The sequence below is a fragment of the Sceloporus occidentalis genome, unplaced genomic scaffold, assembly GCF_023333645.1.
Source record: "Sceloporus occidentalis isolate IW3139 unplaced genomic scaffold, rSceOcc1.0.p SCAF_4, whole genome shotgun sequence".
Taxonomy (NCBI): domain Eukaryota; kingdom Metazoa; phylum Chordata; class Lepidosauria; order Squamata; family Phrynosomatidae; genus Sceloporus; species Sceloporus occidentalis.
The window spans coordinates 51,631,725-51,650,763 of NW_028316984.1; the positions used below are offsets into that span (position 1 = coordinate 51,631,725).

A 19,039-nucleotide genomic window follows, 5' to 3' on the forward strand; every position below is an offset into this window, starting at 1 on the left:
TTCTTGAGTGTCACAATGCCATGGCAAAGAGAATCCTGGTCTGGCAAGAATTTATAAATAAATAAAGAGTAAAATTTTCACAGAATGTATCAACTGCAGCACTTTCTGTGTAGGAAACAATCTTTTTAACAAATCAGACATTTCTCTGCAGAAATATTATTTTTTGCACTGGAAAGTGTTGTTGTTTTTTCCTGAACAAAAACACTACATGAACATTTGTCACAGAATAAGTCCAAACTGTGAAGTTCCAAACAGTTTTCAAAGATTTTTCCACAACTGGAAGAAAATTGCTAAAATTATTTATTGCTTCGTTCAACAATGAAAATAGCAAAGAATTACATTCCTAATTGTGCAAATAACTAGATGTGGGCAAATAACTAGATGTGGGGAAGCATTATGGACTCATGGGGGGGGGGGGGGAGGAATGGAAAGTGAGTTTACCAAATATCAAATTACAGTAAAAAGGGAGAAATCTCCAATGTTTGTGATGATTAAGGAGACGGGAATTAACAGGATAACTTAAAGTTTGCATACTTGAATATGTCTGTGGTCTTTTTCAGTCTGAGGTTATAAAATGACCTTTCAAATGAGTTTCATCACAGTGGTGATTCTTTTCAGAGGACTTTTTCACATGCTGAAAATTGGAAGGTTATCCCAGGGCCAATCCAGTGTCATCCATGTGGTTTGACATTATTTCGCAAGAGAATATCAAATGACATCAAAGCCAATTAAAACCCAATCCGAACGCAATCGCTAGTTATACCAGGAATAGGTAAATTCAGAAAAAACATTGAATTTCTAAATCCTGGTCCACTCCAAATTCACAGAAAATTCACATTTGCCTGGTATGAAATGTATGTCTAGATTACCAAAGCATTGCCTTCATTAGAAACACACTACAATTCCCGTGATCCTTTGTTCCAATTTTCCCTCTTGTGCTCCCTGGCTGCTCCCCCTGTTTTGGAGGAAAGAGCAAAGCGGGGGGAGTGAAAGTAAACTCCCTCTGAAGAAATCTTGCCCACAAAGAATCTGGCATAAGTCTAGAATGACTTGAAGGCACACAGCAACAACTTAAAAACTCAGTTTGATGTTCTGAGAAAAAATGTTAGAAACAGACTACAGTTCCCAAGATCCTTTGCTGCAATTTTCTTTCCTGGCTGCCCTAGAGGAAAATGGCTCTTTTTGGAGGAATTAGGGAACGGGGGGGAAGGTAAAAATGAGGAGTCCAAAGATTCTCCTGCCTCCTCCTTATTTCTCTCTAATTGGGGGGGGGGGGGGTATCCTTGGGACCAGTACTGTAAAATCTTCCAGATACAATCCTGTTCTCCCTGAGCAGGTGCAAACACAGATATTCACAATAGAAAGCCGATCCGTATGTACTCCTGTGATGTTTTCATTCGCATTGGCACTGCTTTCTCCTTTGGATGGATGCTATTTTTGTTTGTGTGTGATGAGGTAGTACATAATTGCATGCATTTCCGAATTGGTCCCACTTTCTTTTCTTTCGGATGGTGATACATTCCTACAGTGTAAAAAAGTCCAGAGAACCAAAATTCAAAATGACCTGAATAGGCTAGAAAGCTGGGCCAAAGCTAACAAAATGAAATTCAACATGGAGAAATGTAAGGTACTGCACTTAGGGTGGAAAAATGAAATGCACAGATATAGGATGGGGGACACCTGGCTGAATGAAACTACATGTGAAAGGGATCTGGGAGTCCAAGTAGACCACAAGTTGAACATGAGTCAACAGTGCGACGCAGTAGCTAAAAACGCCAATGCAATTTTAGGCTGCATCAATAAAAGTATAGTGTCTAGATCAAGGGAAGTAATAGTGCCACTCTATTCTGCTTTGGTCAGGCCTCACCTGGAATATTGTGTCCAGTTCTGGGTGCCACAATTCAAAAAGAACATTGAGAAACTGGAGCATGTCCAAAGGAGGGTGACTAAAATGGTGAAGGGTCTGGAAACCATGCCCTATGAGGAACGACTCAGGGAGCTGGGGATGTTTAGCCTGGAGAAGAGAAGGTTAAGAGGTGATTTGATAGCCCTGTTTAAATATTTGAAGGGGTATCACATTGAGGAGGGAACAAGCTTGTTTTCTGCTGCTCCAGAGAACAGGACCCGGAACAATGGATGCAAGCTCCAGGAAAAGAGATTCCACCTCAACATTAGGAAGAACTTTCTGACAGTAAGGGCTGTCCGACAGTGGAACAAACTCCCTCGGAGTGTAGTGGAGTCTCCTTCCTTAGAGGTCTTTAAACAGAGGCTGGATGGCCATCTGTCGGGGATGCTTTGATTTGGATTTCCTGCATGGCAGGGGGTTGGACTTGCGGTCTTTTCCAACTCTACGATTCTATAATTCTATCGGGTTGTTCCCACTTAAGATTTGAAACGATTTAAAATACAACGTTTTTAATAAAATCGATTCAAAATAACACTGTTCTTATCCTGCTATCCGAATCGCTTTGTTCATCGTTCCCATCTGTTTGTTTAAATCGAAGTTTTTACCTGCAAGCGTTCCTACTTGGCATGAAATCGGTGTTTAAATAAAGCGATTCTTCTCCTCCATACCTTATTTGGAGCTGTCAATCAATAGTACGTCAGAATGACGTAACGTTAATCCGGAATATTTGGAAGCGATTTATCTTTTGGCATCATTTCCATTTCATTGACAGCCAGGGAGAATCCCTTCAGAGAGCACAGAGATCAATGAAGGAGGCTTCAGGCAAAAAGCGAAGCTCTTTCCAGAGGAACTATGGGATAGGTTTTGGAGGGCAGCATCCTGTCTCCCAAGACAGCCAGGGAGAATCCCTTCAGAGAGCACAGAGATCAATGAAGGAGGCTGCTGGCAAAAAGCGAAGCTCTTTCCAGAGGAACTATGGGATAGGTTTTGGAGGGCAGCATCCTTTCTCCCAAGACAGCCAGGGAGAATCCCTTCAGAGAGCCCAGAGATCAATGAAGGAGGCTTCTGGCAAAAAGCGAAGCTCTTTCCAGAGGAACTATGGGATAGGTTTTGGAGGGCAGCATCCTTTCTCCCAAGACAGCCAGGGAGAATCCCTTCAGAGAGCACAGAGATCAATGAAGGAGGCTGCTGGAAAAGCAGGGAGGGAGCACTCTTCCCAAAGATTCTCTTTCCAGGGTTGGAGGAGAAGGCAGATTCCATTTGAGAAATGGAGGGAGAAAGGCTCTATCCCCCCCCCCCATTGATCAGAGCCCTTCCTTGCCTGGGCGAGATCAGATGCCTCCTCACGAGAAGCTTTCCCTTCCCTGCCTGGGCGAGATCAGATGCCTCCTCGCGAGGAGCTTTCCCTTCCCTGCCTGGGCGAGATCAGATGCCTCCTCGCGAGGAGCTTTCCCTTCCCTGCCTGGGTGAGATCAGATGCCTCCTCGCGAGGAGCCTTCCCTTCCCTGTCTGGGTGAGATCAGTGCCCAAGCGGGCAGGGAATGCCTCTTTGAGAGGAGCCTTCCCTTCCTGCCTCTCCTCCGTTAGAAATGGGCTCTCCCCACACAGAGGGGAGGTTGCAATCCACCGGGGGAAGCCTTGTACTCCTTTGGCAGATGCAGGCGCTTGAGCAGCCGGGACTTCAGGCGCTTAAAGCGCTGAAGAGATTAAGCGCCTGTAAACCATTAAAATAAAAAATAAAAATAATCCTTATCTCTTATTGAAAGACCACAGCGGACAAAGGGGTGAGGGAAGCAAAAATGGCGACAGCCAGACGGATGGGGACAGAAAGGGCAACTCCCCCAAGGACAGCCCCATCGCACTCCGCTCCTCCCATTCATCTAACGCAATTTCAAAGGCTGTCGTTCCTATTTAAATGCTCCGGTTCCTAAATCGAATCAATGGAAAAACGTAGGTCAGACCCTAGTGTTTTTTTAACACGCGTTAAATGAGGAAAACTCGAATCAAAATTTTATTCCGCTCTACAATTCGATTTGTAGTGGAGACGATTGCGGGTTGCTCTAGAACCGTTCTAGGTTTAAATCGGATCCTAATAGGAACGCCACTCCTTGGATTCGATTCAGAACGCGGGGTTTCACCTAGTGAGAACAACCCCTATGATTCCTAACTGCTGATGGCTAATGGGTTAAAGTGTTGCTTCTGAAGAAGATAGTTCCTGATTGTTTGTAATGGTATTACTGTTAATAAGGTTATTTTACAAATTATTTCCAGTGGTAACCTCTGTTAAAATTATTATTATTATTATTTTTGTTAGAAGCTGCCCTGAGTTTTGGTATTTAAAGCAAAAATCTTGAATAGATAAATAATGTACCTTTAACAAATATTTTTCCTCAATTATGTTGTTCCCAGGACCTTTAATGTCTGTTTTAGGCAAACAGATTAGACTCCTTTGCCTGAATATTGCTTCCTTTTTTTCTCCTTGGGATCATCTTCTCTGCAGTCCTAGGATAAAATGGACCATTAACATCAGGAGTGGTCTTTACTCTGTGCCAGCTATACTCAGAGAGGCTCAACCATTGCAACATTCACTCCACTGGTATGTCCACAGCGGTGATGCTTGAGAATCTCTCCAACTGTATCATCCTGAAGCACTGATGTCAGGAACAAGAACAATGCCACCTAAAAAGTAAGGCTAGCCCACACTATAGTAATGTGAGCCTGGCAAGTCAACACTTACACAAATTCCATTGATCCAGGGATCTATGCAAGCTAGGAACTAACAACTGCATTTAGGCCTATTGTAATTTAAGAGAAATACCAAATCAGACATATTAAAATTAGTGTTTTACTTTTGTCTATTGAGGAAAATGCAAAAGTTTTTGGTTTGGCTTTTCTTACTGGATTCTACTTCTACAAAAACCCATGAATCTCACCAGAAGAAAATTCTCAGTAGGTTCCTTCAGTAGATTTTCAGCAGGTGTTCACTGAGCTGGTTCCAGCCTCCACAATGGGAAAGTCATAAAGTAAAAACTTAGACTTCTGGTAATGTTATGAGCTAAATTTATTTGCTACTCCTAACTAAAGTAGATCCATTGAATCTATGGCTGAATGGTAAATCAACACTTATGTGATACTCATTTATTCAGAAGATCTAATCTAGTTGGAGCTAGCAATTGAATTTTGACCTATGTGCAATGACAGCTGGTGGCTTTCATGTCAGTTGAGCAATGAATCCATTCTCGGTTTTAGTCTGAAGTTTTAAAGGAACTGTCCAATGGCTTGAAACCTATCCCCATAATGGGTTCAACATCTTAAATAGCTCCTTTAAAATGTGGACTACCACCCCAACAGATTCATCATCTTACTGACAGGGGTGCTACCATTTGCCCATAGGTGTTTTAACAGTTCTCAGGACTTCTTTACGTAACCTTATGGTGCTGCACTTTTGTTTTTAAATGGTGTTTTGTTTTTAATTGGAATTCAGTGAAGAATTCTTTGTGATATTCTCTTTGTGAACAGAGTCACAGTCTTCATGTTGACACCATCCGTTCCCACTGCTCAAGTACAACTAGAGAGAAAATGTTGTCTGGGGATGACCAAGCAACCAAGTCAGCTTATGAACATTTCATCTTGAAACAAGCTCATGGTCTGAGTTCCTTGCCAAGAAAAGAGTGAGATTATACATTTGTTCTGGTAACTTTCTTCCGCAGCTTTTCATTGCTGTCTGAGAGCTTTTGTCTGAAACAAAAGACAGGAGGATACCAAACAGCCAGGTGCCTTACACAGCCCATGCTAGACACATATGATTATTTAAGCAAGCAAAATTTTACTAAGCATTTCATAAAGTAAAAAAAAAAGTATTTTAAAAATATGAAAGGTAAAAGTAACTATGAACAGGCTATTCTAAGAACTTGGGAAAGTTACTTTAGCAGACTACAACTCCCAAAATCCTCTATAAGGCATGGCCACTGAAGGAAGGAGGTTACAGGGAGTTGGATTCCACAAAAAAACTTCTCCAAGCTCTGGCTGTTTTCAGTTCTCATTCCAGAAGCTTTGCCAAATATGTTCTGTGCAATATGGATGGCTACTTTCTCTTGGCTGGTTTACAAAGGCAAAAGAGACAACAAAGAGCTCTGAAGATACAAGAAGCTACAAAGTTTGATCCAGTGTTTCTCATTCTTTCACCAGACCAGTCAAGCCCAGGGGAGTTCCAATGAAGATGAGTGTTGAGGGATTCAAAACAGACAAAAGGAAACATTTCTTCATACCATGTGTGAGCAAACTGTGGAGCTGCTTCCACAAGACAGAGTGAAGACTGCCAACGCTGATCATTTTAAATGCGTATTAAACAGAATCATGGCAGGGAAGGCCTAAAACATTACCTAAAACATCAGAGCCACTATGGGTACATCCAGACTGAGAAGTCCCAGATTTTGTTCCGCTTCTTTCTGATTTTATACTGGGTTAAAATACAGGGACCCGGAAAGCTGGTATAAAAAGTTTCTGATCTTACTGGGAAACTGATAGAATATATTCCAGGATAAACAAAGTGGGTATGGTTCTCCAAAATAAAGTAAAAAGAACAGAAACAAAATTTGGGACTGTCTGGTCTTTTTAATCAGTTTGGATGACTTTTAGCACCAAGGACTCTTTCACATTATACAAATACAGAATTATGATTTCATTTCAATTGCCATGGTGGCATCCTGTGAAATCCTGGATGTTGTAGTTTGGTCAGAGGAACCCAAGGAGCTCCCTGGCTGAGAGTTCCAAATGTTCCTCCCCAAACTGTAAATCCAACGATTCCACAGGATGGTAGCATGGCAGCTAAAGTGGAATCATAGTGTTATAACAGTGTAGTGTGAAAAGGCCACAGTTGTAGGAGTGCATAAGCAGTAGATGTTGTTGGGTTTGTATCCTATTCCCAAATAAATTTTATAAAAGATTGCATCATATGTCCTTGTGACTGATTTCAGCATGTATTATTGGTTCTGCCTTGTAATAACTATTTAGAACATGTATAAAGAATGAAACACCAGTAGACCCTTTGTCACCTTACCTCACTCTGCTATTGCTTGGCCACATATGTCTTGGTTTTCTTTCATGAAATGTTGAAAAGTATGAAATTACTGGACTACCTTTTAAATGTGTTTGCAGAATGCAGTGGCCATTCAGTCGCTGAGTCCAAATACTTCCTCCTAAATGGTTGCCTTAAGAAACCTCCCATTCCTTATGAAAAAGACTGAGGTCAAATCCCTGTCACTGCCACAGTGACCAATGGGAAGAGCGAAATAGCTTAAGAAGATCACAGCTAGGATGGATCTGAAAACAGAAAAGAGGAAGAGGACAAAGGACTCCTTACATCAGAAATGAGAACTGTGCAACCCCTATATTCTCAGTACCCATCTCTGTACAATGAAACAATTTGAAACCAGTGGTTGAAGAGGAAGGGAATAAATAAAAACAGTTTTTTGTCTCTCATCCATCACTTGAGCAGTGATCCCATGCTTCAGCTCTGCAAATTTCAATTATTTTTATCATTATATTTTTACCATGACAAATTTTACATCTCTGCAAATTCCACCTTCCTACCCACAAATTTCAATTATTTATTTGCTATTATATTTGCACCACTATGGGTAATGTCATTTTAATTATCTGCCTCAGGCACCAGAATGTCTTGGACCTTTTCTGCTTATACAGAAAAATACATTGAAAGAAAGAGATACCTGTGAAATGGTCTGGGGAGAGGGAAATTGAGATCCAGGTGAAGGACATGGCAGCATACATCTAACCTCTGCTATCTAAAAACACCAGTCCATACAGAAATTGATCATTGGTTTCTCATACATATTCCTGGGTTCACACAACTGTTGATGGGCAGTGACCAATGTGTTGTACATACCAGTGAAATAACACTATGATTACATATTGAAAATGTATACCTGCACAACCACCACCACCCCAGCACCCATTTGGCTTTGTTTCCACTCATACACTTTGGTGTAAAAAAAGAGAGAATATAGGAATGTGTTGCTTTATTCTATTATTCAAAAGAAGAGGCAGGCAGGCAGGCATGAAGGAGCACAGAACAAGAAAGGTGCAGGCTGATGAATGTTTTTAAAAAATAAGTGCTGCCTGACAGTGGGGTATGGTTTCTAATGAGAACAGCTTGACTATTATCTGTTTCAATTATTCTGCATCTGCCTAGAAGTAAATTAATGTGGGAGATTCCAGGCATGTCAGACTGTACATTAGAGTCTGCAAATACTTGTTAGCAGTGGCCCAGCAGGCAAGCAGAAAACAAAAAAACAAAACAAATGTCAGTCCACAATAATACTTTGCACACATTTCATTTCTAAGAGCTGAGGTCTGGTTTTTTCCCCCAAGCTCATAAATTTATACAGTTTATAGTCTGTCGTTTAAGGTTTTCAGTGGCATCTCACATGCTTCAGTGATGCTCCACACCAGAAATTCCCTAAAGGAAGAAAACAAATATCTTAGGGAGATAGGTATGTATGTATATATGTATGTACGTATTTGATAGCCTTCCTTTCTCCCAATGCAGGTCCCAAGATAGTTTGCAACATGAATTAAACAAAATACAGCCATCAATCATTGGAATAGTCCAGTGATGGCGAACCTATGGCACACATTGGAGGCAACACCATATAAATGGCACACCTCCAAAGAGGCCAGAAGCTGCTTCTTTTGGCCCATGTGTTTCAGGCCTGAGTTTGCTTTCAACTCTATGGGTACTGGGTGCAGGTTTTTTTTTCCTTTTAAACAATGTGGTTTTTTTAAAAAAAAAAATTAAAAACACCTTTATTCATTCCATGCATATAATTGTAAGAAGCCTTGTGTCCCATTACTCAGATGAATAAATAAACTGAAAGAAAGTGACAAGGTGCAGTGAAGCCCACTGCCAACAACAGTTTGGCCTTGTCTGCAAAAGCACCCTCCCCCCCCCTTTTTTTTTTTTTTTCTGGTGTCAACCTCTTTGGACAACACACATTCCAAAAACTAGTTCTGGTGCAGGCAATCCAGATGATATCCAGCACTTTCCACACCAGAGTCAGGGTATAATTATGTTGAAACAAATTTTTACATTTACCCGTTGCTCCACATCTTGTGATCATCCTCCTTTCTACATCCCTCCACCTTACCTAGTCTTTTCCAGTTGAGTCATGGCTTCTTACAATGTGGTCAAAGTACAACAGCCTCTACTTTATCATCTTGCTTCCAGGGAGAATTCATGTCTGATCTGTTCTAGGAGCCATTTGTTTGTATTTTTAACTATCCACGGTATCCTCAGCACTCTTCTCCAGCACCACATTTCAAATGAATTGATTTTCTCCTTATCTGCTTTCTTCACTGTCCAGCTAACGCAGCTGTAGGAAGCTCATACATGAGCCCAATGTCTGAAAATAAAACAAGGTATGGATAGGTTCCAGAGACAAGTCACAGAATCAGATAATTGGTTTTCAAAAGTGGCCTTATTACCCCACCCTGGAAAGCCTGGATTTCTATATTCTGATTTTCTTCAATGGAAACCCTCATCCCCTACGATGTCACCTACTCACGTTGCCAAGCCATTGGACTCAAGCTGGGCCAGATGGGAGAAAGTCTTATACAGATCTCTTTTTATGAAACACCCTTTATATATCTCATTAGGGTTGACTGGGAATATTGACCATGGCTTGAGAAGCTCTGTACCTTGTTAGACACACCAGGTCTTATGTTCATACTGCAGGTCCTACTCAGCACAGTCACACTCTCTCCACACAATCATGGTGCCCAATGCTAATGCCTAATGCTAATCAGAAGCACTGGATGTGCATCAGAACATTCTGGCCAGTATTCTGATATACATCTTCACAATAAGGTTTCATTGTACTTCAGCTATGGGTTTACAAAGTTATTAAATAAAGACTCTGGCCTGGTACAGACCGCTTGGGGCTGAAACTAGGGCTCCGGAGGGCTGGGCGTCCATATGTGCCCAGCCCTATTAGCGGTGCGAGTGTGCCATCTTGCAACGGCCCTGCCCACATGGGGCACGCAATGATGATGCGTGGGAGTCTGCACACCTGAATGGTGGTGTCATGGTGCTTGAGCGCCATTATGGCACTCCTAAAAAGGAGCCACTCTAGGCGGCTTCTTTTTAGAAAGCACATCGGTGCCACACTGGAGCCGTCTATCTATATCCCCCTCTATGATATAGAATAGTGATTCACAAACTCTGGTCCGCCAGGTGTTTTGGACTTCAACTCCCAGAAGCCACAGCCAATTTGGTCAATAGTCAAAAATTCTGGGAGCTGAAGTCCAAAAAATCTGGAGGACAAAGTTTGCAAACCACAGATGCAGAATCTCAGCCAATTGCAACAAGCCACTTATTCAGCACTGTACCAAGTAACAACAATCGTCACTTTTCAAACACTGTAATATTTAATGGGGAATGGGGGGAAATGACTTTGAAAAAGTAACTTTCTAAACTCTGGATATTACGTTTACTGTATATACTCATGTATAAGTCTAGAAATTTTAGTCACAAAATTAACCCCAAAAACCTGTGTCGACTTATCCATGGGTCAATGTAAGTTCTGTACATAACTCTTATAAAAAGGGAACACTCCCCTGTTGAAAGGCAAGAGCATAATCTGTCCTGGAAGCAATGATTCCTTTCTGTTCTGTCATCCATTCAACCTTTAGTGTGAGCACAAACAGTTAAGTCTGCTGGAAATTTGTAAATTCTTTAGCACTGCTTTCCTTTGCTTCATCCTTTTATTTTTTGTTACATGCCCTTAAGTGTTACCCTCGAATTATCCATGGGTCATATCAAAACCTATAATTTTGGCCCCAAAACCTGCCCTCGACTTATACACGAGGTAGACTTCTATAGTCGAGTATATACGGTAAGTCCATACGCTCATAACTATAAAAGGACCTTAAAGGTTACTATTACTCTGCAAACAGAGGAAAATTGTCCCTTTTTGAGCTACAGCGACTGTTAGAAAAATGAGTGGATTGCAAGTAACACATTGTTTCTGATGAGCTAATGCCAAGCCTTGTAACCTCCATCTTCAGGCTGAAGTGGCACACTAAAACCTGGGTTCTTCACTTCAGTGAGAACTCTATCTGATGAAACCTGCTTGGCCCAGTAATTTAGTCAGTGACTGTGAACCCCTCCCTACTTCTAAAAACAAGAAATTCTGGCTGTGCAGTCATCAAAAAGAGAGATGACCTGAGGTGAAATGGCCTATGGCATCTTCCATAGTTTTCCACTGCACAGTTAGTTTAAAAAAAAAAATAGCCAGCATGAGAGAATCCATGCCAAATTGGGATCACAACAAAAAGAAGGACCTTTAAACTTCTGTTAGTGTCATAACCTTATTGGAATACCATCTCCTAAAGTTTGGAAATGTTGCTTTCTAAGAATACAACTGCCAGAGTCCCAATGGCCATGCTGCCTAAGGGATTCTAGGAGTTGTTGTCCAAAAAGGAAACATTTCCAAACTCTGGGTGTATGTATATGGGGCAAATAAAAATGACCCACCTAACTTTCATAGTGAGCTGTGGGACGATTGGGGCCAAACCTATCTTTAATCCAGAGGGGGGAAATTGGGGCTTTATACTGGGTTTGAGTAGAAAATCCACCTATTTTGCACATGCATATAGACTGTACTCCATTGTGACAATGTGAGGCAGCGGGAGTAGTTCAGAATACATATATCTGCATGCATGAGGGGAGAAAGAAAATGGAGTGGCTATGGTCATATAGGCACACATACTGAAATTTATTGGATTGGGATGAGTTTGAAAGGAGAACTTGTGTGGATAGTTCTCCAAACTTGACTAGGGAGGAATGCCTCCCAGTTTCAAAAGAAAAGAAAGTGGGGCCAATTCAGAATTTAACGCAATTACATGAATGATTAACAAACCACAGAAGAACACAGCGCCCATCCCAAAGCCAAAGTAGTGCAAATGCAAAAGAAATTATCATATGAATGCGTACCCTTCATAGTCTAGAATTCAAATTAGCATCCCTGCACATGCGCAGTGAGGACAGAATTGAATCGTGAGTTTTTTACACTTTCGGCGGGGCTTGCTTCCAGTTCCCATGGTTTTGCCTTGTTTCACATTATTTATTCATTCATTACCCTTTATTTCATGTTATTTAGGCAATTCACTTTATTTGTGCATTCATTACCCCTTATTTCATGTTATTTAGGCAATTCACCAATTCAAAATCAGTCCAAAGCAACCTTGTACTTTGTTTGAGCATCAGACTATAACTCTAGAAGGCAGGGATCGAATCCCACTGGGTAACTTGGTGCAAGTCACACTGTTTCAGCCTCCTCAGAAAATGGCAATGGCAAACCCCATCTGAATAAACCTGCCAAAAAAAACCAGGCTGCCCTACTCCATTTTCCCCCAAAGGAGGAGGAATGAGGGATGAAGAACTCTTTGGGGCTAATAAAAAGGGGGGGTCTCTCTTTTTGAAGCCCGCTGGCCCTGGAGGAAGGAAAGAAGGAAGGCAAAAAGGTCCCTGAGGGACACAAGGGGCCAGGAGCAGGGCAAGCCCCAAGCCCACCATTTTGGGCAGAGAGACCTTGTAGGGCACGTAATGGAGAGCCTCCCTCCCCCCCCCCTCTTTCCTGTCAAAAACAGCTGCCTTTCTTCCCGGCTGCCGGGGAAGACCTAGGAGCCCCAGAAGCCAAAACAAAACAGAGGATCATGGGAAATATGCAAAATAGCCTAGGAATAGGATTTGTGAATTCGCTAGTTCGCCGAATTTACTTAATTTTGGATTGCTGTGGAATTGTGTTCTGAGTGCATTCGGAATATCAGCAAATGCGTGAGATAACCTATTGTGCAATAACGTGAATACCCATGATTGCGTTCGGGATGACACTGGATTATACTTCCAATTTCCATCGTGTGATAACAACCTAGGTATGTGTGGTCACTGTGAATCGGGATAGCCCAATGGTAACTGGATCTTCTTGTCAATGTAGATGCACTCTCTGTCCCCTTCCAGCTATTTGCAGGAAAGCTCATTCACAGCTGCATTTATTTATTTATTTATTTATTTATTTATTTATTTATAATCTGCACAAAGGAAAAGCAAGTGACAATGTCACACTAAGTTTGGTCCTAAAAGTCAATGTGATCAGGAATATACTGCAAACTTGGGAGAAGATAATACCAAGGATAGTCAATGATGAATTGACTTGCCTGATGAAGTTCACATCCCTTTAACCTATTCAGAAATAAGCTGAGTATATGTTCCTTGAAATATTCAAAAAGAATAATTTACTCAAAAATATAAATCTGTAGCACCGGAGCCCTAGATTTATTTCACATATAGCATACACTGAGAAGACATGAGAATCACTTGTGCATTAGGCAAGCTCTTCTTCATCGCATGCCTGAATGCTTCCACTATGCTTGCAATTAAGACAGTGCCTCAAAAAACATGAACTCCATTCTGGTGGATGAACCAGTTGGCAGCATAACTATAATATCCTCCAAAGATCTAGGGGAACTTCAAAGAAGGAAACAGAAGTTTCCAGAACAAGAGTGTGATGAAGAAAAAGCAAAGAAGGAATGGGGGGGGGGGGGGGCATCTAGACTTTAGTAATTTAAGTGCTGTAGCTCCATCCTATGGAATCCTAGAATTTGTAGTTTTACAGGGTTTTTAGCCTTCTCTGACAAAGAATGCTGGATGCCTCACAAAACTGCAAATCCCAGGATTCTGTAGGAAGTAGTCATGGCAATTAGAGAGAGAGAGAGAGAGAGAGAGAGAGAGAGAGACTAGTCACATAAAGGGTAAATAGCCAAATGGTGACCTCAGAGACAGTGACTCGCACCAGCAGCAGTGGCACCAGGCAACACAGCAGGGCATGTGTGTAACTGCCCAGCATCATTCCAGGGTACTCTGAGGCGGGTTACAGACCGCCAAAAAGCGGTGGCCTGTACCTGCCCCTTTCCCTGGGGTATCAGGGCCTCAGTGGCCAGACCGGCAGCCGCTGAGGCCTCGATCCGCCACTTTCCGGGCTGCGGGGAAGTGGCAAAAGGCCGCTTCCCCTCAGCCTGGAAAGGGGTGTCCTTGGGGCTTCAAGCCCCAAGGACACCCCGCGGCGGCGGGGAGGAGGAGAAAGGGGCCGCTTGGCCCCTTTCTCCTTTGGTCCGCTGGGTGCAGCCGTGTGAAGGCTGCGCCCAGCGGACCAAACCAGGAAGGAGCTCCGAAACGGAGCTCCTTCCTGCTCCGCGCTAAGGGCACACTAAGCGCCTTGGCGCGGAGCGAGGACGTCACGTCCGCACCGCCCCAAATAGAGGCGGCGCGATTGTGACATCGTCATGGTGGCCGTGTGGAATGGCCTCCGCCATTTTGTGCACGCAGAGTGCGCACTAGGGTTAGGGGGGTGCGGAAGTACCACCCCTTTCTAAACCAGTACGTGCTCTGTGCGTACTTTCTGGTCCGTTTGTAACGGGCCTGAATTTCCCAACAAAATCCAGGGCAAAGGGTGAAGAATTTTTTCACACTCGTTTAGCTAGGGATAGGGCAGATTCAGTACTGAGCTGGCCTTCTCTTGTGAAGAGCGTCCACACTTGAATCTGGGTTTGGCCCTGTGTCATGGTGAGAGTGAGTGGACACCATTGTAACTGGCCAGTGTAGACATGCTCTGAGCGAGAGAGGGGAAAAAACGTCCCTCTCTTTTTTCTCCATACCATGCATATCTCTGTCACATCACCCTTTACTTGCCTTTTTTGTAACTGAAACAGCCCCAGATGATGTAAGCAGCAGGGTAGGGGCCTTTTGTAAAACATATTAATATGTTCCAGTAAAACAAAACAAAAATCTGATTCAACATAGAATCACTTAACTATTAATAATTAATGTATAAATAGAGAAGAAGAGGAACATCAACAGAGCAAAGAAAGAATAACCTTTACAGCTAGTGCTAGTCTTTCCTGTGCTCCAGGGAGCACAGCAACCTAGAATGCATACAAGTCAGAAAGATCTTTTCTTCTCACTCGGTTAAATGGTTCATAACTGGCTTTTCCATCTCTCCTGCTGAGGCAAGAATGTTAACATCTGTCTGTCTTAATTTCATTGTTTTTATTTTAGGGTCCATTCACACTACACAGTTATGGCACTGTGATTCCACCTTAACTGCCATGGCAACATTCTTAGGCACCTTGGGATTTGTAGCTTAGGAAGAGGCATTTATAATTCTCAGCCAGCAAACTCTTCAGGAGCTTCTAAACAAACTATGTACAAGCCCTAGGATTCCATAGGATACAGTCAGGACACTTAAAGTGGAATCATAGCACTGTAATTGCTTAGTATGGAAAGGACCAGGTTCCCATTGGCATATTCCTCCTGTCTTCTTCTGAATCAGGTTGCAAGACTTTGCGGGAAATTCTGGTATGCACATATTCTGGTATGCACATTTTTGTAAATATATTTCTTCAATGAATCAATTTTTGTCCATTTTCCTACTGAATAATACTTTCAAAATACACTCATTTTGAGTTATATGTATTTACAGTATTTACATACAATGGGGGAGGGTGGAAAACTTCTCACAAGTGGTTCTAACCACTGATGGAAAGACAACAGATGTCCATGTTTCTTCATTAAGTGATTGAGTCTTCGGTCTTGTGGTAAGGTTGATAATCTCTGCACATGTTTGGGTCACTTTAAGTTTCTATGTGGCTCACTTTAAGCTTCTATGTAGGATACTACCCTGTATCTCCATGTATGAGCATGCCTGTGCCTTGAGATTTTCTGAGGAGACCCTTGTCTCTGTCCCACCACCCTTGCAGGTAGATGTGGTGGAAACACAGGAGAGTGCCTCCTCAATGGTTGTTCCTCAGCTCTGGAAGTCCCTTCCTAGAGAGAGAAGATTCGCACTTTCCTTACTATGTTCTGTAGACAGGCAAAGACTTTTTGTTTTGTACCTACTCAAAGAGAAAAGCCCTTGAATAGTGTTCTGTATTGCCTACATTTGTTGTTTTTCTCTCTGGTGGACATGCCTTTATTGCTTTGAATTCTACTGACAATTTAATTTTGTTTGCTTTATACTTTTAGCTGTATCTGTCTTAACTTTTGTAAGTGGCCTTTAATCCTAAGGCAGGGGGAAAGGCAGGATATAAATAACGAAAAATAAAATAAAATAACAAACTGACAAAACCATACACACACAGGCTAGTTTTCGCTGAGAAAGGCTGAGAAAGGAAAGTGGGATATGCAAAAAATGTTTGGTACGCAGACAAACCTGGACTTTATATTCCAGCATCTACTTCCAAAAAGACAAAAGTAGCAGCGAGCATGAAGACCCTCTTTCAGCCCGTAGAGACAGACCAAAATAAAGCTGCTTCAGGTCACTTTGGAGGTATGTTGTTTAAATGACACACACACCTTAAGAGGCCAGAAGCTGTTCTAAAGCTGCACTCCAATCCTTAGGACTAGAGCGTGGCTTTGGTGCGGCTTCTGGCCTCTTCGGACGCATGCGTTATTTAAACAGCATACCTCCAAAGTGACCCAAAGCAGCTTTATTTTGGCCTGTCTCTATGGGCTCAATGTTTTGCAAAGGAGTTTGGATGGGATATCATTTAGAAACACAATATGGTGAAAAAACAAATATGCTGCAACAGTGCTTTGAAGCATTCACCCATTGCAGTGGGAGAGATCTCATTTCCAGTCCTGCACATCATAGTGAGAGACACAAAAGAGGCTGTAGTACGTTTCTAAATGCTAATCTGGCCAGACACCTAGTTACTTCTAAGAGTGTCTGGCAGTGAAGTGAGGAGGAAAAAGAATGAGAGGATAGTGCAAGTACTTCCAAATGCTAAAAGGGGACATGATGGAGGATCAATAATTAGAAGTGGCAGAGTTTTTTTCCCTTTTTCTTTTTGAATGATAGGACATCATGAAAAGAGTAGAGTTTCACCTCTCCGGTAGCGTGCAGGCTGCACGAATATTGGCCATCACAAGTGTTACATAATGTGGTTCATGAAGCTCTTGACAGTGATATGACACTTACAAAGTCAAAGGCAGAAAAGGTACAAAAATGGGATTCTTGGGAGCATTCCAAATGTCCTTCTTCCCTCCCTCCCCACAATAGGCTTTCACAGAGTTTTGAATTTAGTGTGCAAATGAAAATTGATTGATAATGGCATATAAGAGTGTAATTCATTACAGACGATGGATGCTAGGCATTCTAGGGTTCTATTCTAGGATGGGTTTTTGGGAGGGTAGGAGGAGAAATGACCTGGCTGGATAGGGGAAAGGTTTTGCAGGTGCTTTTCCTACTAAAACCACCTGCCATGTTGTGATTAAATGAGCTTTGGATTTGTGCCAGACATTACAAGCCTCAGAGTGGCTCCTATCATACTGCATTGCCTACTGCTATCTAGAACCAGCAGACAAAAGGAACAACAATGTACACTTTAACAAATAGGGGACAAGAACGGGGGAAGCACACGGGGATGTGATAATCTTCTCCCCAATCACACAATTAACAGGATTTAATGATGATTTAATGATGGAAGGAGGATGCTTTCCTCCCATGTGATAAAGCCCACCATTTAAGACAGGGATAGGCAAAAAGTGGCCCTCCTGACATTGTGGAACTACAGTTCTCATCAGCCTTAAGCAGTAGACATTGCAGTCTAACATCTGGGAGGCTGCACCTTTCCCACCATCCAATTTAAGACTATATGCCTGATGATATATAAATTCTATGTCTTTTAAGAACAAAATAAGAAGTAATCTTGATTTTTTTTCCTTCAAAATGAATGGGAGGCTTTAAACCGGCCTCATCTGTCTTTCTGTGTTAAATGGCATTCTGCCTGTTTGTGACCTCTGCCTGAAGAAGGATCAGTGCCATAGAAATTGCAGTCTATAATGTCAGATGAATGCCATGGTTTCAGCACACACACACACAATCATTCCTCACTAGAATTATTGCTTCTACCATTGCGTGCTTAGGATGATGTGTGTCCTTGTAACCTACTGAATGCAACACCACTGTGAGCCTGCAAAGTCTCCTGTGTATACAAGCAAGCACTAAAAAGCCCTGCTCAGATTTCTTAATATTTATTCAGGAAATAGCCAGAGCCCAGGAAAAACAGAAAAATCAGGTCTTCCTTGATTTGTGATGGAATCTGATTGTGTAATGAAACATTTGAAAATGCATTTCACACTAGACAACTACCCTGAGATACTGTTATAGTCTGTGTGGATTTAATTAGACACCAGTTGTCTTAATTAGGTAGAACCACCCAGCTCCTCGCACTCTCTCTTTGTGTCTTTGTTTGACTCTGGACATGGTGTTCCCCAGAGAAAGATAAAGCAACCATAATTATTTGAGTGATTTGCAGAGAAATTAAAACAATTATCTGATAAAGCGCATGCCTAATTTTAGGTTAGAAGGACAGCTTCTTTCAAGGAAGAAGGCATCTCATTGTTACATGGGGGGATGTTAGCTATAATTACTCACCAGGACTGGAGGTGGTCAATTGGGAAAGTCAGACATGCGCCTTTTTACCAACAGTGACTTGTGCATTAGGACTCTGCTAGGGGGAAAAGATGACATGCCAAGTCTGTATGCTTCCATACATGCATCTGTAAATCAATGGGTCTTTTATGTTGCAATCTGCATTTGTTATTAAGACCAGCATTCATGGCTGAAACACACAGAAGACTCTATGCTGAATACTACCAAGAGTGGACAGTGAAGTAATTTTGGAGACAGGGTGTGACTCACAAAATCCTACAACACTTTAGCATCATGGTGCCATTTCTGTAATGGACTTGTTTAGCTGGATCTCAATAGGCCTACAGGTGTTTTTCAGGAGCAGTGTAATCTTTGGAAGCCTTTGCAGCAATTGATTTGGGGTGTCATGAAACCTGTTGTTTGTATTATGCTAGGTTTCCAAGAATTGCACTGAAAAAAGGATCATGACTCTTATTTTGGATTTTGTTAATGATAAGCCTGAGTTTTCTGGATGCAAAATCATAACAATAATTACAGGACTGCTGTACCTTTAATTATTGTGCAGAAGAATGCATTTCAGCAGGTTTGATTTGAAGAATAGGCTGCAGTTACTGATCTTTTCCCT

At 42.0% G+C, this 19,039-nt stretch overlaps 2 long non-coding RNA genes across 3 annotated transcripts in view; both read right to left on the reverse strand.

Annotated features, from left to right (window-relative positions):
- Window positions 1-318: 318 nt before the first annotated feature.
- Window positions 319-7,321, reverse strand: LOC149313872 (uncharacterized). Of its 2 annotated transcripts, none has more exons than XR_016281097.1 (3): window positions 7,045-7,321; window positions 4,278-4,408; window positions 319-1,522 (listed from the first exon to the last, which is right to left on the reverse strand). It is a non-coding gene; the product is annotated as an uncharacterized LOC149313872 (long non-coding RNA). The 2 variants fall into 2 exon arrangements; XR_016281098.1 differs by having other exon boundaries at window positions 6,966-7,321.
- A 1,767-nt stretch (window positions 7,322-9,088) lies between these two features.
- Window positions 9,089-19,039, reverse strand: part of LOC149313873 (uncharacterized) — a 37,332-nt gene continuing 27,381 nt past the window's right edge. The window contains exons 4-5 of the long non-coding RNA XR_016281096.1: window positions 18,418-18,490; window positions 9,089-9,327 (exon numbers count right to left, since the gene is read on the reverse strand). This is a non-coding gene — a long non-coding RNA (uncharacterized LOC149313873). The remainder of the gene's footprint in view (window positions 9,328-18,417; window positions 18,491-19,039) is intronic.